Raw genomic sequence first — 22,435 nt, 5'->3', positions numbered from 1 at the left:
TTTTTTTTTTTTAAGATTTTATTTATTCATGAGAAACACACAGAGAGAGGCAGAGACATAGGCAGAGGGAGAAGCAGGCTTCCTGGGGTGAGCTTGATGCAGGACTCGGTCCCAGGACCCCGGGATCATGACCTGAGCCAAAGGCAGATGCTTAACCACTGAGCCACCCAGGCGCAGTGGTAAATACTAAATTTCTGGTAAATACTTAAAAATGTTTTCAGTGGAACAAAAAAACTTGCAAAGTTCTAGAATATTTGGTTGTATTATTATTTTTTAAAACTATTTATTTATTTATTATTTATTTGAGAGGGGGAGGAGCAGAGGGAGAGGAAGAGAATCTCAAGCAGACTCTCAGCTAAGCAGAAAGCCCAACTTGGGGGGCTTAGTCTCATGACTCTGAGATCATGACCTGAGCAGAAATCAGGAGTTGGTGTCTTATCAAACTAAGCCACCCAGGTGCCTCTATTTGGTTGTATTATTGATCACACGTACTTACCAGTTATATGAATTGCCTATAGCAGGTTTGAATATAGCTAGTACCTAATTTCTGGATGTAATGGGATAGTATTTTTAGATAATTCTCTAAATATGACATGGAGATGTTGGTCCATTCACTACAGGTAGGAAATAAGGTATAATTAGTATATACCAGTATATGTGTGCATGCGTGTGTATTAGGCCCAGAAATTTTTTTTTGCTGTTGGCAGAGTTGGTTCAGTTCTGTTTCTCAACTACTCACAGATATATCTTATAGTGGAAAATGACTGAATCAGCTATTGTGACAATAGAAGTAATCTCAGAAGTTTGCCCTTAACTGAATAATCAGAATTGACTGAGTTTGTGAAACAATATATTTTAGTTCAAAGGTATAATTGGGAAAGCTGTTTTGATTTTTTTTTCCTTTTAAAAGCATTATGACATGTTTGCCAGTAGACATAGATTGGGAATGATGAGTAGTACAAAATACTGTGTCTTAAATAACAATAACAATAACAACAAATACATGCATATATACACAAACATATAAAGCCTGTTGTGCCCAAGATAGCGAATTTGAGAAACCACCAAGGAGCCGACACCGATGCAAACACACGAGGGTTTATTTACAAGCTGGAGCTTGGGTCCAAGGGTACCCGACACAGAGGAGCAGGGACTTGGACCTTGAGACTAAGAGGCGTAGCAGCTTTATATGGGCCAGTGGCCCATGGGATACACAGAAAGTTGCATAGTCATGTTGGTCCACACACAGGTGGCGGATTGAATTACATCTTACCCTATAGTATCCATTTGAGCTGGCTTGCAGTTTGGCGGGCACAAAGCAGGGTTACATTGTTAGGAGCCTATTTCCAATTAGGGTGTGCCCACCGGCTTGACTAGGGTGGGGCAGCGCCTTAAGCAATAAGCAGGTTATGTGGGGGTCACACAGGAGGTGGCGGGTGTAGCACAAAATGGAGTTAGTCCTGCTCTGCTTGTCCAGGGGTAGGGGATTTTTGTTAAATTTCCTGGGTCCCACACCTGTAAGCATTAACTTGCCTTCTTTTTAAAGTATTTTCGTTTTAAGTTTTTTTTTTTTTTTAAGATTTTATTTATTTATTCATGAGACACGGGGGGAGGAGGGGTGTGGGCAGAGACACAGGCAGAGGGAGAAACAGACTCAATCCCCAGTCTCTGGGATCAGGCCCTGGGCTGAAGGTGGCCCCAAACGGTTGAGCCACCCAGGCTTCCCTGTTTTAAGCATTTTTTAAAGCCCACTTTTGCTTTTAAGAAGTCTGAGTAGAAAAAAAAAAGTCTGAGTAGGTAAAATTGCTGATAACATCTTTTTCTGGGTTGTCTTGCCTCCATTCTGCAAGGCCTGTGCCTGAGGGGATAAAAGTCGAGTGAGTGAGTGAAAGAAATACTGCTTTCTGACTGAAGCTAAAACAAAAATAAAAGCTTCTAAAATGCCCTATAGAAATTGCAAATATGGTGGTGGTTACTCTTTGGCACTTTATTCAATTTATGGAAGGAGATAAATGATAAGGTTCTCTTGTAAATGTGAATGACTATGCAAATATTCTTTTATTTATTTATTTTTTAAAATATTCTTTTAAAATGCAAAAAAGATTTTTGAATAATTGCGAAAGGCAGAAATTGTATTTCTTTGGGGTTAGTGGTTATCCTGCTTATTCTGGTTTCTAAAATTATAATGACTCTCAGTTGAAATATGGAATTCAGTTCATGCTTATACGGATTTTTGGCAAAATAAGAAGTCGTGTGACTTTCTTCTCCTGAACTCCCCACCCCCATTATTAAAAAAAATAACACCTTTTATGTATGAAATGTTTAACAAAAGTGTTTAAAATTTGTGGTAAGGAAGTGATTGGCATAGCATAAAATTTACTCTATTAATTATTTTTTAATGTACAGTTCAGTAATATTAATAAGTATATCTGTATTGTTGAACAACCAATCTTCAGAACTTTTCATCTTGTAAAATTGACTCTATACTTCTTTTTTTTTTTTTTAATTTATTTATTCATGAGAGACAGAGAGAGAGAGAGAGAGAGAGAGAGGCAGAGACACAGGCAGAGGCAGAAGCAGACTCCATTCAGGGACCCTGATTTTGGACTCGATCCTGGGACTCCAGGATCTTGCCCTGAGCCAAAGACGGGCGCTCAACCGCTGAGCCACCCAGGCATCCCGACTCTATACTTCTTAAACAACTCCCTAGTCTCCCCTACCCTTTGGCCCCTGGCAACTAGGATTCTGTTTCTGTCTTTGATTTTGACTACTATAGGTACCTCATATAAATGGAATCATACCGAGTTGTTTTTATGACTAGCTTATTTCACTGATTATAATGTCCTCAAGGATGTTTGATGTAGTACATGTCAAAATTTCTTCGTTTTTTTTTGGGTGGCGGGGGGGAGAATCTTAAGCAGGCTCCACATCCAGTGTGAACACTGATCTCACAACCCTGAGATTATGAACTGAGCTGAAATCAAGAGTCAATTGCCTAACCAATTGAGCCACTCAGGCACCCCAGCATTGTTCCTTTTTATTATTGAACATTCCATTGTATAAGTATACCAAATTTTAAAAGTTTATTTTAAAAAAGATTTTATAATTTTTTAAAGATTTTATTTATTTATTTGAGAGAGAGACGCCATGAGCAGGCGGAGGAGCAGAGGGAGAGGGAGAAGCAGATACTTCTCCCTAGCAAGGAGCCTGTTATGGGGCTTGATCCCGGGACTCTGGGATCATGACCTGAGCTGAAGGCAGACACTTAACTGAATGAACCAGTCAGGCACCCCTAAAGATTTTATTTTTAAGTAATCTCTACACTCAATGTGGAGCTTGAATTTACAATCCTGAGATTAAGAATTGCTTGCCCTATGGGATGCCTGGGTGGCTCAGCGGTTGGGCGCCTGCCTTCAGCCCAGGGCATGGTCCTGGAGACCTGGGATCGAGTCCCACTTTGGACTCCCTGCATGGAGCTTGCTTCTCTCTCTACCTATGTCTCTATGTCTCTCTTTCTCTCTCTGTGTCTGTCTCTTATAAATAAATAAAGTCTTAAAAAAAAGAAAAAAGAATTGCCTGCTCTACTGATTGAGCCAGCCAGGTGCCTGTGGATATACCAGTTTTAAAAATTAATTCATCAGTTGATGGGCATTTGGCTATTATTGGCTATTATAATATATATAATATATAAAATATAATATTTATATATAATGAAATATAAAATATGAATAAAATATAAACTATAAGGTATAAAAATATAAAATATATAAATATATAAATATATATTTATCATCTCATTTTTATTTATTTATTTATTGATGAGAAACACAGAGAGAGAGAGGCAGAAACACAGGCAGAGGGAGAAGCAGGCTCTATGCAAGGAGTCTGATATGGGACTCGATCCTGGGTCTCCAGGATCACACTCCGGGGTGTAGGCAGCGCTAAACCGCTGCCCTATCATCTCATTTTTTAAAAGATTTATTTATTTAATTATTTTAGAGGAGCATATGCGGAAAGAGAGAGAGAGGGAGAGAGCATCTCAAGCCGACTCTGTGCTGAGCACAGAGCCCTTTGCAGGGCTCAGTCTCATGACCCTAAGATCATGACCTGAATGGAAACCAGGAGTCAGATGCTTAACAGACTATGCTACCCAGATGCCCCTGTCATCTTATCATTTAAACATTTTCTTCTGGTGTATTTAATATATACATACATTTAATATAATATGTCTAAATGTAATATACATATATCAAGGGATATATTCAAAATTTTTTAGTAATAGGTACAGAATGAAAAAGGTTCAGAGGTCAGTGTTCTAGTCCAGATCTGTCAGAAAACAGCTAAAATTATCCTTAGTCACAGATCTGATTGTACTACTCATAATTATACTCTACTATTTGTGAAAAAAGGTAAATATTTTATTTTATTATTATTATTTTTTAATAAAGATTTTATTTATTTATTCATGAGTGACAGAGAGAGGCAGAAACACAGGAAGAAGGAGAAGCAGGCTCCATGCAGGGAGCCTGACATGGGACTCGATCCCAGGTCTCCAGGATCAGACCCTGGGCTGAAGGCGGCGCTAAACCGCTGAGCCAACCGGGCTGTCCCAAAAAAGGTAAATATTTTAATGTGATGCTTAAGGAACTGTTCCTTAATGGGCTTGTACTTTTTATCTGGTTTTTAGCTAAATTTTAGTCTTATAGCTCAGTGCTACCTTTTAGATTATTCTCACCAAATTCCTTGTAGTTCTTTTAATACATGAGGTTCTGCCTTGGAGCTTTTGCCAACTCTTCCCATTTGCTTAGAAGGCTGTTTCCTGCCTTTTTAAGGGTACTATGATATATCTTTTAAGCTCCAGCTAAATCACTCCTCCAAAGTGCTCTCTGGCTCATCCAAGTCAATTAATTGCTTCATTTTCTACGATAACTCTGTATCTAGTATGTACCTTTATTATAGCAGCTCTCAAACTAAATTGCAGTTATTCATTAGTGTGTCTGCATCCTTTCCTAGACTGCTACCTCCTTAGAACGAAGGGGCCTTATTCATCCAATATTTATGTAAGTGAATGGGTATTAGCCTTGTGGGTGAGGCACTTGCTTGACCTTGAGAGTAATACCTCCCAGCCCTGGTGGCGCAGCGGTTTAGAGGCGCCTGCAGCCCGGGGCGTGATCCTGGAGACCCTGGATCGAGTCCCACGTCAGGCTCCCTGCATGGAGTCTGCTTCTCCCTCTGCCTGTGTTTCTGCCTCTCTCTCTCTCTCTCTCTCTGCATCTCTATGAATAAATAAATAAAAAATCTTAAAAAATTTTTAACAAAAAAAAGAGAGAGAGAGATACCTCCTGGGTGGAGGTCTACCCATTACCTTAGTTTTCAAAGTTTTTGTTATGTTAATTACTTTAGGTCCATACCTACACGGGTTAAGGGGGTGAGCTCAGGAGTTCATAAACAACTTTATGGACTCATTTCTCTGAGGACACAGAGAAAAAGAAGAAGAAAAAAAAAAAAGGAGTTTGGCCTGCCCACTTGAAGGCAAGGGCTCCACTGCATGGAGAGGAGGGTTCCCCTTGGAATTTTCACCCCTGGAGGTTTTCTATTTTCAGATACTCTTGCTGCTGCTATTGTTGTACCACAGAAGAGTTTTCTAAGGGGACTAGAATGAGAGGAGGGGGAGAAAGAATAAATTCCCAAGGGATTTACCCCACTTTTTTCTGAGCTTTAGAAATTACCTTTTCTAACTTTGAGCCAGGAGGGCTTCTCCTATATTTTTCTCCATCTGCACCATAGTGCTTGTTAACATGTTTTGGATTGTGTTGAGTTTAGGCTGGGAAGTACTAGAGGGGAAAAAAATGGTAAACTCATAGCAGTTTAGTGATACTTTGAATTCTGGTGCTTTTCCCAGATCTACCTGTAATTACTTTTAGAGTCTTTAAATAGCTGTTTGTGCATTTTGTCTAGGTTTTATAGTTCATTGAGTGGTAAATAGAGGTGTTTTCTCTATTACCAAATGAGAAGTCTTCCTAAAACTTCTGTTTTAACATTTTATTTTGATATAATTTTAGGTTCAGAGGAAGTTGTAAAAAGAAGATAGGTCCAGTGTAACTTTTACCCAGTTTCTCCCAGTGGTTATATTTTACATAGTTACAGCAGAATACTCAAGATGGGAATCTAACATTAATGCCATGACAACTAATATTTCAAGTGTACAAGAATGTTGAAAGAACAGTACATTGAACATCTCTATATCTCCAACTAATAATCAACAACTTAAATGTTTTGCCATACTTGCTTTGTATATATATTTTAAAATGTGCATATTTCTTTTCTGTGAAACACTTAAAAGAACATTTCAAGCATCAGGATACTTCACTCCTAAGTATTTAAAAACACATTACTCTTTAATAAACATTTAGTATATTATACTTTAATTTAAAAACATTTAATAAAACATTATTTTTCTATATAACTCTAATACCATTATCATACCTAAGAATATTAGCAGTATGAATTTGGAAGGGATGATAATCTTAATGTTCCAGGGATTTTGTTTTAAAGTTGACTCTTAAAGGCTTAAGTTATTGTTTGAGAAGATATCCCTCCTGATGATGTACTCTCTGTGATTGTTTTGAGTGTCTGAGCTCCTACCATGAGTGTAATTCAGAGCCCGGGAAGCTTTCTGATTCTATATTCTTGTTTTCTGTCACTCTTCCCTGGGCTCAGACTTCCTAAAGCTGTCTGAACAGATACTTAGAATAGTCTTTATCAAGAGATTATTCCTTTGTGAGACTGATTTAGGACTAGCATGTAACTTTGGTTTTAGTTATTAGTCAGGAAGTTACATTTACAGTTGTGGTAGTTTTTGATATGGTGACGTATAAGGATTGTATCCAACTGGAAGTAATTGAAAGCCTGGCTACAAGGTTTAAACAAAGAAAAGTCTGTTTTTCTTACTTAAGTCTGGAAGTAGGCAGTTGCTCATGTTGCTTCAGTGGTCAACAATGTTGAGGCCCATATCTTTTTGATTGGCTTGGCCTTCATGGTCCTAAGATAGCTGTAACTCCAGCCTTCCACCCACATTTAAGGAGGAAGACAAAAGGTCCAGGCCAAGCAAAAGCTTCCCTGTTAGTGTTTCTAGCAAGTTACTTCTAATGTCTCCTGGAGCAAAATTGGGTCATACGGTCACATCTAACTCTAAGTAGGCTTTTGGTCTCTATAGTGAGATGCAAGGAGGAAGGAAGGATTTGGGAATGGTTTTTTAGGCAGCCAGTTAATAGCATATGTTACAATTATATGATTTTTACTTCAGAAACTCATTTGACCTCAGTATGATATTCAGCAGTAAGTGCTTTACAGTTACATAGTAACATCTTACCGGGTACAATAAGAAACCAAAGGAATTTTAAATTTAGTTATAAAGGTGAGCTTTTGGTTATGCAAGGTAAACTTTGGCTTGAATTTTGTTTTCTCATATGTGAAATGAGGTTAATAATACCTTTTAGGGTAATTGTGAAGCGGGAAGGAGATAATTTATGTAAGGTACTTAATATAGTGCCCGCTGTATTGGTGGTGTGACAAGGAGATATTATAGATGTTTGGTGGGTAGATGTTGTGCTAGAGTAGAGGAGTATGGACTTCATAGCTGACAGACTTTGATTTGATTCCTAGTTCCATTACACAATAAATGTTTTAGTCAAATCAGTTAATCTCTCTGATTATTAATGTGCAGTGTTTATCTCTCAGGATTGTTGGAAAGATTAGAGATTATATATGTACAGTGCAGCACCATGTTAGCTCTCAGTTAAAGAGCATCTGTTCCTGCTATCTTTAGTTATGATTTCTGTAATTTGGGATCCATATAATAGGTAGGGAATCAGTCTTTGAATTTACTTAAGAAATTTATGTCAGGTATACTTTTTTTTAATTAAGATTTTATTTATTTATGAGAGACACACAGAAAGAGGCAGAGACACAGACAGAGGGAGAAGCAGGCTCCCTGCAGGGAGCCCGATGTGGAACTTGATCCGGGGTCCCCAGGATCATGCCCTGGGCTGAAGGCAGACGCTGGACCGCTGAGCCACCCAGGCGTCCTGGTATACTTTATTTGTAGTAAAAAGCATATTGTTGATTAGTAGTAAAATTTTTTATCTGTTCAAAAAAGCAGCTGCAGTGATCTGTTATTGTGGGGAAACAAAAAGATTTTTTTTTAAATAAAGATTTTTATTTTATTTTTATTTATTTTATTTTTTTTTTAAAGATTTTTATTTTTAAATAATCTCTACACCTAATGTAGGGCTTGAACTTACAACCCCGAGATCATGAGTGGTATCCTCCACTGACTGAGCTAGCCAGGCATCCCACCAAAAAGTCTTTTAAATTTAGTTGTAGGGGCACGTGGGTGGCCCAGCTGTTGGGTGTCTGCCTTCGGTTCAGGTTTGATTCTGGAGTCCCGGGATCGAGTCCTGCATCAGGGTCCCTGCATGGAGCCTGCTTTTCCCTCTGCCTGTGTCTCTGCCTCTCTCTCTCTGTGTCTCTCATGAATAAATAAATAAAATCTTAAAAAAAAATTAGTTGTAAAGGTGAGTTTTTGGTTATGTAAGATAAAACTTGGCTTGAATTTTGGGACTTTGGTATAATGGTATTGTGTTATGAATCTCAATCTTTTTTGCTCAACGCTGTCTTAAGGTTTAAACTTGTTATTAAGTAGGCTCCATTCTAAGCATAGAACTCAATTCAGGGCTTGAACTCACAATCCTCAGATTAAGATCTGAGCCAAGAGATCAAGAGTTGAGCACTTAACCAACTGAGCCATGCAGGTGCCCCAAGATTTAAACATATTTAAAATCTAGTGTATAACTACTATCGTATAATATTCCATTGTGTGTGCATTTCTACATTTTACTTACTTTTTCTTTAATGGATCCTTAGGTGTGGCTTCGAAACTACTAACAAAATAGTACTGCTGTGCATTTCCTAATACATATTCCCTATTGATGTATGTAACAGCTTCTCTGTGGTATATACTAAGGAAAGGAATTGCTGACATATGGTCCATACACATACTTAATTTCACTAAATATTGCCAAATTGTTTTCCAGAACTGTTGCCCAGTTTATGCTCCCACCAGTAGTGTATTAGGGTTCCTATTTCCTTAAATCCTTACCAGCATTTGGTCTTATCCATCTGTTTAGTCTTGTCAATCTGATGGGTATAAAGTAGTGTTTTTATTTTACTTTATTTATTTTAGAAAGAGTGTGAGCAGGGGCTGGGGGCCAGGAAGAGAGAGACTTCCCCAAGCAGACTTCATGCTGAGCATGGAGCCAGACATGAGGTTTGATCTTAGGACCCTGAGATCCTGACCTGAGGCAAAATCAGGAGTTGGGTGTTTAACTGACTGAGCCACCTAGGTGCTCCAAGTAGCGTTTTGTTTTAATTTACATTTCTGTGATTGAGAGTAAGATTTGGCATCTCTCTCTCTCTCTCTCTTTTTTTTTTTTTTTTAAGATTTTATTTATTTATTCATAAGAGATACACACACAGAGGCAGAGACACAGGCAGAGGAAGAAGCAGGCTAGGCTCCATGCAGGAAGCCTGATGTGGGACTCAATCCCAGAATTCTGGGATCATGCCCTGAGTCAAAGGCAGATGCCCAACTGCTGAGCTACTCAGGCGTCCCAGATTTAGCATCTCTTTATTTACTTGATACCATTTGGGTTTTCTCTGCATGTTAACTAAAAACATTACCCAAATAATACATATTTGTAATAGATATTTTTAAGTTTTTTCTTTTTCCTTTTTTCTTTTTGTAGGTATTTTTAAAATGCAGATCATGTATAATATCCTAATCTAGAGATAATGGCTATTGACTGTATCTTTCTGGTCCTTAAATATTCATACATACACAAATTCACATACACACAAATAATGTATTTTTGTTACTAGAATTGTAATGTATACTTTTCATTTCACAATGATATATGATTGTTTTCCTATGTTGTTGGAAATGTATGTGCATTACCATGTAATGGGTATATATCTTTTCATTTTATGGCTTTAAGTTAAATTTTTGGTTTTTTCCTCATTAACAATACTTTGAACTGTTAATCAAGCCTAAGCTTACATTTTGATGAGGCAAGGCTAGAGGGATTATGCTCTTGCTCCCTTTGTGAAACTGAATTTATTTTATTTTTATTTTTTTTATTTTATTTATTTATTTTTAAATTTATTTATGATAGTCACAGAGAGAGAGAGAGAGAGAGGCAGAGACACAGGCAGAGGGAGAAGCAGGCTCCATGCACCGGGAGCCCGACGTGGGATTCGATCCCGGGTCTCCAGGATCGCGCCCTGGGCCAAAGGCAGGCGCCAAACCGCTGCGCCACCCAGGGATCCCTGAAACTGAATTTATAATAGCAAGTTGCAGGCTGTCTCAGTTTTTTTTCCGCTTGGATTCTAGAGGAGCTGTTAATACTTTATAAAGACAACAGCTAGTCCTCGATGTTCTGAGGCTAGGGTTTAAAGACCTTTCAGTTAGGCCTTATTGTTTCTCTCTCTCCTTCCTTCCTTCCTTCCTTCCTTCCTTCCTTCCTTCCTTCCTTCCTTCCTTCCTTCCTTCCTGAGAGAGAGGCAGAGACACAGGCAGAGGGAGAAGCAGGCTCCATGCAGAGAGCCTGATGTGGGACTCGATCCCGGATCTCCAGGATCATGCCCTGGGCTGCAGGCGGCGCTAAACCGCTGCGCCACCGGGGCTGCCCTCTCTCTTTTTTCTTACTTTGTCAAGGCCTGGTTAGCAAAGTATAGTGGAAGAGTGGATAGACCGGTATTTAAATATCTTTGTCCCTTCTGGTAGAAGAGCTGCTAAATTTTAACTATAAAGAACTCTAATAACTTCATTTTATTGTTTAAAAATGTTAGTAGCTTTTTATTATAAAAGTAAGAATGTTGGGGGCATCTGGGTGGCTCAGTGGTTGAGCATCTGCTTTTGGCTCAAGTCGTGAGTCTCAGAGTCCTGGGATCGAGTCTCGCATCAAGCTTCCCGTGGGACTATGTCTCTGCCTCTCTCTGTGTGTCTCTCATGAATAAATAAATAAAATATATATTTTTAAAAGTAAGAATTTTGTAAAGCAATTGAGAAAAAAACATAAAATAAAATTCCTATAATCCTTATACTCAAATATACTGCTATTACAATTATACCTTAATCTTTTATTAAAAAATTTTTTTTAAAGATTTTATTTATTTGAGAGAGAGAGAGGAAGCACAAACGGGGGAGCAGCAGAGGGAGAGGGAGAAGCAGACTCCCCACTGAGCAGGGAGCACTATATGGGGCATGATCACAGGGCTCTGAGATTAGCACCTGAGCCAAAGGCAGACACCCAATCAGCTGAGCCATCCAGGTGCCCACCCTATATCCTTTTAGATTTTTTTCTAGATGGTGTGCATTGGCTCACTGGAATCATTAATTAAATAATTATGCAAGCCCAAATTATTGGTAACTAGATGTTAGCTATGGTGGGAGTAGCTACACCATGGAAATTGGCAAATACTATAAATCGGGGCTTCCTTCTCTCTCTCTAATTCCATCCAGAGCCAGTTTATTAGCACACTACTGCATTTATACATTTTATCAATAAATATAGATCTACTTCATTTTTAATGGCTTCACAGAAGTCCATTGTATAGATCAGTGGTTTTTAGTGTGGTCCTTGAAGCAGCAGTATCAGTGTTACCTGAAATACTTCAGAAATACAAATTCTTGGCCTCTACCCAGACCTACAGAATCAGAAACTTTTCTGTTGGGGCCCAGCACTCTATGGTCCTACAAGCTTAGGTGATTCTGATATATGCTAACGCTTGAGAACCAGTAGTACAGATATACCATAAATTATCTGATTGGTCTGATGATTTCTGTGTGGTAAATTCCTAGATATATGTTCATTTAAATGTGTTCAGATGGATATTGCCAAGTTGTATTTAAAAAAGGCAGTAGTCAAAAAAAAAAAAAGAAAAAGGGCAGTAGTAGTTTCCATTCCCACGTGAAGTCTACATCAATTTCATCTTATTTATTTACTTACTTTTAAAGATTTTATTTATTTATTCATGAGAGACACAGGCAGAGACAGTCCAAGGGAAAAGCAGGCTCCCAGAGGGGAGCCTGATGCGGGGCTCCATCCCAGGTCCTGAGCTGAAGGCAGAACCACTGAGCCACCCAGGCATCCCTACATCAGTTTCATTTTATTGTATTGTATTGTATTTTCATTTTCATTTTAGATTCTAGTTCCATTTAGAGAAAAACAGCTGTGTTAAATATCTTCTTTCCTTATTGTGTCTATATCCATTTACCCATCCTAGAACTCATTTCACCGGCATTGTTTTCAACAATAAAATATCTTAATTTTATTTACACTTTTAAAAAAGAGGACAGTTGAGCTATTAAAAAAACAAACAAACAAAAAAACCCCCACTATGCTTTGCTTGCAGAACGCTTCTAGCATTGAGTTGGGCTCTACCTGTGAGTACCTACCTTTAATCCCCCTGTGAATGATTAACCCATCCTTCTAACCTTTGGCATGTTATATTGTTCTGAAACACCACTTTAAAGTATGTGTTAAGGGCAGCCCCGGTGGCGCAGCGGTTTGGCGCCGCCTGCAGCCCGGGGTGTGATCCTGAAGACCCGGGATCGAGTCCCACGTCGGGCTCCCTGCATGGAGCCTGCTTCTCCCTCTGCCTGTGTCTCTGCCTCTCTCTCTCTCTCTGTCTCTCTCATAAATAAATAAATAAAATCTTTAAAAAAAAAAAAAAAAAAATAAAGTATGTGTTAAGATCTCCTTGCTGTGAAAGTTGCTACTAATGTTGCTAACCTCTTAGAAGGGGTACTAGATCCCAGTAAAAACTTGTGAGACTTGGTTTATACAGACAATAAGTGGTAAATAAAGATTTTTTTGTTAGGTTAGGATCCAGAATTTACAAGTATTGGTGAAAAGAAGGGATATTTAAGCAGCTTTGCCATATTTCATTGGCCCTGGTTATTGGTACTCATGTTTTTTCATTTTGAACTTTTATTGAAGAACGGTTGCAAACTCTAAAACTGGCCCTTATCACAACCATCATCCTATTTTTTTTTTTAATTTTTTTTTTTTTTTTTTTTTAATTTATGATAGTCACAGAGAGAGAGAGAGAGAGAGAGAGGCAGAGACACAGGCAGAGGGAGAAGCAGACTCCATGCACCAGGAGCCCGATGTGGGATTCGATCCTGGGTCTCCAGGATCGTGCCCTGGGCCAAAGGCAGGCGCCAAACCGCTGCGCCACCCAGGGATCCCACAACCACCATCCTTAAGGGACTTTTTTCCCCCCTAGAATGAGTGCTTTGGACTCAAAACTGTTAATTTTATGATGGCATTTAATAGGGTCTGCCAAATTGCCAAGATTTCAGATTATACAACCTCAGAAATAATTAGGTTATTTGATAATTTAATGTCTTAATTTAAGTAAATTAAGTAATTTTGTTTGAAATGATGTCTCCAAAGTTTGTTTTTGACCTGAACGATTAATTCTCAGAGATTCTGCTCTGAAGGAAGGATGAACATTGGAGTTGAAATGATACCCCCCAGTTCTTTGTTGTTTCATCTTACCTTCCAGTGTAGTGTGGTAGCTTGAATAGCTACTTAGCCTTGGTCAAGTCACCTGATTTCTTTGTGCCTCAGTTTTCTTACCTGTAAAATTGAGCTACTGATACTGTCTAACAAGATTATTATCAGGATTAAATGCAATATGATATGTAATGTGCACAGCATAATTCTCATGGAACCTAGTAATTGATAGATGCCTTTTGATTTCTTAATATAAGTATTCCTTTTTTTTTTTTTTTTTAAGATTTTATTTATTTACTTAGAGAGAGAGAGATAGAGACAGAGCATGAGCAGAGGGGATAGAGAGAAGCAGGCTCCCTGCTCCCAGGACCAGGATCATGACCTGAGCCGAAGGCAGACACTTAACCAAGACTGAGTCACCTGGGCACCCTTGAGTATTTTTTTTTTTTTTTTAAGATTTATAATTTGAGAGAGAGTGTGTGAGTGCAGGGGGAGGGGCAGAGGGAGAGAATATCAAGCAGACTCCCTGCTGAGTGTGGGGCTTGGTCTCACAACCCTGAAATCATAATCTGAGCCAAAATCATGAGTTAGATGCTCAACAACTGAGCCACTCAGATGCCTCAATATAAGTATTCCTCATAGCTGTCTCCTTTGTTCTTTTCTCTCCTTATACCAGTAGTTCTTAAGCCTTTTTTGGGTCTTGTCCTCCTTTCAGAATTTAATATAAGCCATGACCCCTCTTACCAGAATAATGCAGTGCATTAAACTTGTACTTGGGGACTTTATAGATCACCTCCCCCCACCTCCACCCCACCAAGCTCATCTATGAACCAGGTCGAGGATCTTTGCAGAACATCTCCTTGAAGGACTCTCCAGTTTCCTGGCTTCAATTGTTATGTCAGTGTAGATGGCTCCTAAGTCTGATTGTCTTGTGAACTTCTACTTGCTGAACATATTTATCACGGTAGAGAGATATCTCTTAAGGTGATAATTGGTCTCAGGAATGGAGCTGGCTTTGGACACACAAACACACCCACCCTACCCCCATAGATTGTGAACATCAACATTGTATAGCAATATGAATATTGATCATAGTGCATTATTTTTTAATGTAATTTATTCCTAATGAGCTTAAGTGTTCCTATAACAAAAGTTAGTGATCTGGCCTGCAAGATTTACATTTTCTTCTAGATTTGTCAAAATTCTTGGAATTTTTCTGGAAAAAAAAATCCAGTAAATATAATTGTTTAAACCTTTCTTTCAGGGCAGCCCTGGTGGCTCAGCGGTTTAGCGCCTGCCTTCAGCCCAGGGCGTGATCCTGGAGACCCGGGATCCAGTCCCACGTCGGGCTCCCTGCATGGAGCCTGCTTCTCCCTCTGTCTGTGTCTCTCTCTCTCTCTCTCTCTCTCTCTCTGTGTGTCTCTCATGAATAAATAAATAAAATCTTTAAAAAAAACGCAAAACTTTTCTTTCATTTGAAACACTGTTCTTAGTAGGGGATATTAATCTTGCCTCTGCAAGAATTTTTGATCTAATATGGAATAAACTGGTTGATTATGTACCTGTCAGGTTTAAAAAAATTTTTGACTTACAAATTATGAAAATGTAAAACTGAGTTCTCAGACCCACAAGAGAGACAATACTGATTTTTAAAATAACAATAAATTCTGTATAAATCACTTGTTCCAATAAACTTCTACCAAATTTGCTTTCTGCTGTAATACAATCATTAAAAGTCTCATTTCTGACTTTAAAAAAATATTTCCTCCAAAGAAATAATATCTTACAAGGGAGATGTTTTCCAGAATTTTAGTTTTAATGGTAAAGTTTCTCCTATTAGAATTCTTAAAGCATCTGATAGATTGGGTGTCCTTTATTACCTTTTCTTTGATTTATAATTTCACTGATTAGGATTGGGCTGGGTACATATTAGAGTATCAGCAAACTTTGTGGATTGTTAGATACTGAGGGCCTTTAAATCTGTAGACTTCATGATACAGAAAAAAGTTTGATTTAGAATTTTCTTTCTGTTTTGTTTTCTGTTAGAATTTCATGGTGGTATTCAGTTGAGACTCAGGGATTTTCTTCTAGACATCAAGCAGCCTGTTCTTTCCTTAGGAGTTATTCAATAGAATCTTTTTTCTTTTGTGGTATGTACTTACTAGGCAGAGTAGCCATGGTATTCTAGTAAGAAAACCTATTGCCAAAACACCCACTACAGCAGAAAACTGACCTACTTAATGCTGACAAGTTGAAAAAAAAAAATCTATGGAATTGTACCAGCATTGGATCAACTTCTTCCTTCTCTTGTGGTGGATGAGGTGGGGGTAGAGAAGAGGATAAGAAAGTAGAGTGAACTGCTACAGGGAAGTAATATAGTAAATGAATAATTACCTGGAGTTGTTTGATTAAAAGCTATTCATCTGGTACAATTTGGAGGCCTCTAGAATGCAGCAGTTCTGTTTAAATCACTTTAAACTGAGGAAAAAAAAAAGGGAGGGGGGATGGCTGGGTGGCTTAGTCAATTAAGCATCTGCCTTCAGTTCAGGTCATGATCCCAGGGTCCTGAGATTGAGTCCTGCATTGGCAGGGAGCCTGGCAGGGGAGTCTGCTTCTCCCTCTCCCTTTGTCCTCCCTTCTGCTTGTGCTCTCCTTTTCTCTCTTAAATAAATAAATACAGTCTTAAAAAATTTTTTTCCAGATTATTATTTTATCATTGTGTAGTACATTTTGGACTTTATAGATACTGAAACAAAAAAAAATGTTTGTAATTTTTATTGGTAACAAATGACTATGGGCCTTAACTTTATCAAACTCATTTTTTCTGTTGTTATCCAATCTAATTTTCACTATTCTCAGTATCACTAGCACCTGAAATTTAGAGCTGTGCCATCCAGTACAGAAACCACTAGTGGTATTTGGCACCTTAAATTTAAATTAATTAAAACTGGATAGAATAAAAACACTAATTCTTCTCTCAAGCTAGCCACATTTCCAGTGCTTACTAGCCAAGTGTGGCTATGGTTACTGTATTGGGTAGCAGATATAAAACATTTTCATCGTTAAAGTTCTGTTGGATAGGATTATTATTATTTTTTAAATTTTATTTATTCATGAGAGACAGAGAGAGAGAGGCACAGACACAGGCGGAGGGAGAAGCAGGCTCCATTCCATGCAGGGAGTCTGACATGGGACTTGATCCCTAGTCTCCAGGACCACACCCGGGACTGAAGGTGGTACTAAGCTACCGAGCCACCTGGGCTGCCCTGGATAGGATTATTTTAAAGGCTGCATCATTCTGTCATGCTTTCAGGGTTTCTCAGCCTTGGCACTGTTGACATTTTGGGCCAGGTAATTTTTTGTTTTGGAGGCCTTGTAGTATGTTTTGCAGCATCCTTGGCCTCTAATCACTAGATGCCAGTAACAGTTGTGACAACCAAAAATGTCTCCAGACATTGCCAAAAGTCTTCTGGGGAGCAAAATCAACCTTGTTTGAGAACCACTGATCTACTTAAATATATAAGTTCTGTATTCAGCTAGTTTTTACTTCAAAAAACCTTAGTGGCTTAAATAATTTAATAGCTCATGACTCTGGATTGTTAATTTGACTTGGACTATATTGATTGATCCCTTCGGTCTATTAGTGATTTGGCTGGGGCCAGATAGCCTCACTTAAATGTTTGTTGGTTGGCAAGCTTTTGGCCAGAGTGGAGTTGAGAAGTTTTTACTCCATGTGGCCTTTCTAGGAGACACATTCATTCAATTGTTGGCTTAAAGTTCTAAGAGTAGTAAGAGAGGACAAATTCCAACATAAAAGCACTTTTCCAGTGTCTGCTGTATCACTTTTTTTTAAGATTTTATTTATTTATTCATGAGAGACACAGAGAGGCAGAGACAGGCAGAGGGAGAAGCAGGCTCCATGCAGGAAGCTCAATGTGGGACTCGATCCAGGGACTCCAGGATCACGCCCTGAGTGGAAGGCAGAGGCTCAACCGCTGAGCCACCCAGGCTTCCCTGTATCACATTTTCTAACACCTCTTGGCCAAATCAAGTCACATGGCCAAGTCCAAATTCAAGAGGTAAGGAAATAGATTCTACCTCTCATTAGGAAGAGTAGGTAAGCCATGTTATTAAGGAGTGTGCTTAAGGAATGAAGGAATTATTGTAGCTATTTTTGCCAAAAGTTTACTGCTATTATTTTCTGGAAAACACAAGAACCTTACTGCCCTTTCATTACATTTATAATTTTCCTCTTATTTGTTTTTTCTGTATTTATTTTATGGTTTTAAATCTGTAATTAATTTTATTTTATTCACATATTTCCTCTTTCTAGTAGTCTTGATTCTTTCCTATGTTACTATGCTTCCATCTGAGGTTATTTCCTTTCTTCATATAGAATTCTTTTTTTCTTTTTTTTGTTTAAATTTATTTTTATTTATTTATGATAGACATAGAGAGGCAGAGACACAGGCAGAGGAGAGGGAGAAGCAGGCTCCATGCTGGGAGCCCGCGGGACTTGATCCCGGGACTCCGGGATCGTGCCCTGGGCCAAAGGCAGGCGCGAAACCGCTGAGCCACCCAGGGATCCCCTATAATTCTTTTTTTCAATGTGAGTCTACTGGTAGCGAATGTTCTCTTTTTGTCTGAAAGCATTTTTTATTTTGTCTTCATTTTTGAAGGATTTTTTTTAACAATGAGAAATTTATTATTTATTTATTTATTTATTTATTTATATGAAGATTTTATTTATTCATTCATTCATGAGAGACAGAGAGAGAGGCAGAGACATAGGCAGAGGGAGAAGCAGGCTCCATGGAGGGACCCTGACGTGGGACTCGATCCCGGGTCTCCAGGGTCAGGCCCTGGGCTGAAGGCGGCACTAAACCGCTGAGCCACCCGGGCTGCCCCTATTTTTTTTTTTTTTTTACAATGAGAAATTTTAATTCCACTTTCTCTTTAAATTCTTATTTTCAAAAATAAATAAATAAATTCTTATTTTCATTCTCCTTTCCTCAGATAATTTTATCCTAATGTAATATTTTTATGCTTAAACATATTTAAAGAAATAATTCCGATATAGTTAAAATATAGTGTTATATTAGTTTCAGTTGTACAATATTAGTGATTCAACAGTTCTATACATTATTCAGTGCTTATCACAATAAGAGTACTCTTAAGCCACTTCATTTGTTTCACCCATCCTTCCCTCTTGTAACCATCCATTTGTTTCTTTGTAGTTAAGACTGTTTTTTTGTTTGTCTCTTTTCCTTTTGTTGGTTTCTTTTGTTTCTTAAATTCCAAATATGAGTGAAATCATATGGTATTTGTCATTCTCTGACTTATTTCACTTAGCATTATAACCTGATAATGATTGATGTTAAGCACCTTTTCATGCATCTTTTGGCCATTTATATGTCGTCTTTGGAGAAATGTCTGTTCGTATCTTCTGCCTATTTTTAAATTGAGTAGTTTGTTTCTTGTGTGTTGAGTTGTGTAGCTTTTTAAAAAAGATTTATTTATTTATTTATTTATTTGAGGGAGAGCACACATGAGAGAGAGAGAGAGAGAGAGAGAGAGAGAGATCATGGGCAGGGTAGAGGGAGAAGCAGACTCCCTGCTGAGCAGGGAGCCCTGAGCAGAACTCAATCCCAGGACCCTGGGATCATGACCGGAGTTGAAGGCAGATGCCTAATGGACTGAGCCACCCAGGCGCCCTGACTTGTTTAAGTTCTTTATGTATTTTGGATAGTAACCCTTTATCAGATATGTCATTTGGAAATATCTTCTCTGATTCAGTATGTTGTCTTTTAGTTTTGTTATTTCCTTTGCTGTGTAGAAGTTTTTCTTTTGATGTAGTCCCAACAGTTTATTTTTTAATTTTAAAAACTATTTATTTATTTGAGAGAGACAGAGGAGCATGAGCAGGAGGGGCAAAGGGAGAAGCAGACTCCCCACTGAGTGGGGAGGCTGATGCACAGCTTGAACCCCGGAATCATTACCTGAACTGAAGGCAAGTGCTTAACGGTCTGAGCCACTCAAGGGCCCCCAATAATTTATTTTTGCTTTCTTCCCCCCTTGCCTCAGGAGGCGTATCCAAAATCATGTTGCTAGGTCCAATGTCAGAGAAATTGCTGCCTGTGTTCTCTTCTAGGATTTTTACGGTTTCAGGTCTCACATTAGGTCTTTAATCCATTTTGAGTTTATTTTTGTGTATGGTGTGAGAAAGTTTCCAGTTTCATTCTTTTGCTTGTAGCTGTCCAGTTTTCCTAGTGCTATCTGTTGAAAAGACTGTCCTTCCCATTGGATGTTGTTTCCTGCTTTGTCAAAGATTAATTGAGGATATAGTTGTGGGTTTATTTCTGGGTTTTCTGTTCCGTTGTATTGATTTTTGTATCTACTTTTGTGCCAGTAGCATACTGTTTTTATTACAACAGCTTTTTAATGTAACTTGAAGTCCAGAATTGTGATGCCTTTAGTTTTGTTCTTCAAGACTGCTTTGGCCATTCAGGTTTGTAGTTCCACACAAATTTTAGAGTTATTTGTCCTAGTTCTGTGAAAAATGCGGTTGGTATTTTGATAGGGATTGCATCAGTCTGTAGGTTGCTTTGGGTAGTATGGCCGTTTTAGTAATATTTGTTCTTCCAATCCATGAGCCCGGAATGTCTGTCCCATTGCATTGTGTCATCTTCAGTTTCTTTCATTAGCGTATGATAGTTTTCAGAGTATAAACCTTTCACCTCCTTGGTTAAGTTTATTCCTAGGTATTTTCTTATCTTTGGTGTATTTCTTTTTTTTTTTTTTTTTTTTTTTTTTTAAATTTTTATTTATTTATGATAGTCACACAGAGAGAGAGAGAGAGAGAGGCAGAGACTCAGGCAGAAGGAGAAGCAGGCTCCATGCACCGGGAGCCTGATGTGGGATTCGATCCCGGGTCTCCAGGATCGCGCCCTGGGCCAAAGGCAGGCGCCAAACCGCTGCGCCACCCAGGGATCCCTCTTTGGTGTATTTCTAAATGGGACTGTTGTCTTAATTTATCTTTCTGCTGCTTAATTATTAGTGTGTAGAAATGCAAAAGATTTCTGTATTACTGATTTTGTATCCCATTTATCAGTTCTAGTAGTTTTTGGTCGAATCTTTAGGGTTCGTTGATCAATTCTAGTAGTTTTTTGGTGGAATCTTTAGGGTTTTCTACATATAGAATCATGTCATCTGCAAAGAGTGAAGTTTTACTTCTTCCTTACTAAAAAGATGCCTTTTATTTCTTCTGGTCTCCTTGCTGTAGCTAGGACTTTCAACAGTATGTTGAATAAAAGTGGGGAGAGTGGACATCATTGTCTTGTTCCTGATCTTAAGGGAAAAGCTCTCAGTTTTTCACCATTGAGTAGGATGTTGGCTCTGGGTTTTTCCATATATGGCTTTTTTTATGCTGAGGTGATATTCCCTCTAAACCTGCTTCATTGAGGGTTTTTATCATGAGTGGATGTTGTACTTTGTCAAATGCTTTTTCTGCACCTATTGAAATGATCATGTTTTTTAACCCTTTCTCTTATTGATGTGACGTATCTTGTAGATTGATTTGTGAATAGTGAAGCACTCTTGCACCGCAGGATTAAATCCCATTTGATTGTGGTAAACGACTTTTTTCATGTATTGTTGGGTTTGCTAATATTCTGTTGAGGATTATTTTGTCTATGTTCATGAGAGATATTGACCTGTATTCCCTTTTTTTTATAGTGTGTTTATCTGGTTTTGGTATCAGAGTAATGCTGGATTCACAGAATGAATTTGGAAGCTTTCTGAAGGACATTTTTATTGGGCATAGAATTCCAGCTTGCCAGTTATTTTCTTTCAGCATTTTAAATACATCCCATTATCTTCTGATTTCACCTTTTTTTTTGTTATTGTTAGAGAAGCGATATCTTTGGTTTTCATTGGTTTTAAAGTAATGCTTCTAGGTGATTTTCTTTGTGTTTAAGTTGCTTGAATTCCACAGACCCTTTTGAATATGTAGCTTGAAATATTTTGTTAGCTTGAAATATTTTGTCAGATTTGGAATATTTTTAAAATATTGTTTCTGTTCCACTCTTTCACTGTCTCCTTCTAGGATCCTGGAGAATTGCATTTTACATCTTTCTTTGCATCCTCTATTTTTCATGTGGTTTTTTCCATCTTTTTTTTTTCCTCTCCTTTTGTCCATCAAGCAGATATTTTCTATTGATCTGTTTTTTAGTCCAATCTGCTGTTACAAGCATCTCATTTATTATTAATTTCATTTTTATGTATTTTTTAGTTATAGAATTTAAATTATTATTATTTTTTATTTTATTTTACTTATTTATGATAAGCACACAGTGAGAGAGAGAGAGAGGCAGAGACACAGGCAGAGGGAGAAGCAGGCTCCATGCACTGGGAGCCCGACGTGGGATTCGATCCTGGGTCTCCAGGATCGCGCCCTGGGCCAAAGGCAGGCGCCAAACCGCTGAGCCACCCAGGGATCCCTATTTTTTGTTTTTATAGATTCCAGTTCTCTGGTGAAATTCTCGTCTTGTTATGTATTTTCCCAAACATTTTAATCACAGGTATTTTATTTTTAAAAGATTTTATCCAAAAAAAAAAAAATAAGATTTTATCCATTTATTTGAGAGAAAAAGAGCAGGATTGGGAGGGGTTGGAGGAAGAGGGAGAAGCAGACTCCCCACTGAGCAAGGACCTTGATGCAGGGCTCCATCCCAGGATTCCAAGATCATGACCCAAAAGGAAGGCAGAAGCTTAACCAACTTAGCCACCCAGGTGCCCCTAATCACAGTTATTTTAAAGTCTTTGTGTGATAATTAAAATATCTGGATCTCCTT

At 38.2% G+C, this 22,435-nt stretch overlaps 1 protein-coding gene across 13 annotated transcripts in view; it reads left to right on the top strand.

Annotated features, from left to right (window-relative positions):
- Positions 1-22,435, top strand: part of NUMB (NUMB endocytic adaptor protein) — a 152,761-nt gene that overhangs the window by 27,286 nt on the left and 103,040 nt on the right. For 2 of the 13 annotated variants that reach the window (XM_077909923.1, XM_077909925.1), the window contains exon 3: positions 4,477-4,618. The exons of the other annotated variants lie outside the window; for them this stretch is intronic. The gene's annotated coding sequence lies outside the window, so the exon portion shown is untranslated. The remainder of the gene's footprint in view (positions 1-4,476; positions 4,619-22,435) is intronic. 13 annotated transcript variants of the gene reach the window in all.

This window comes from Canis aureus, chromosome 9, assembly GCF_053574225.1.
Source record: "Canis aureus isolate CA01 chromosome 9, VMU_Caureus_v.1.0, whole genome shotgun sequence".
Lineage (NCBI taxonomy): Eukaryota > Metazoa > Chordata > Mammalia > Carnivora > Canidae > Canis > Canis aureus.
The sequence above is the reverse complement of the archived record's forward strand: the minus strand, read 5'-3'. Positions and strand labels throughout refer to the sequence as shown.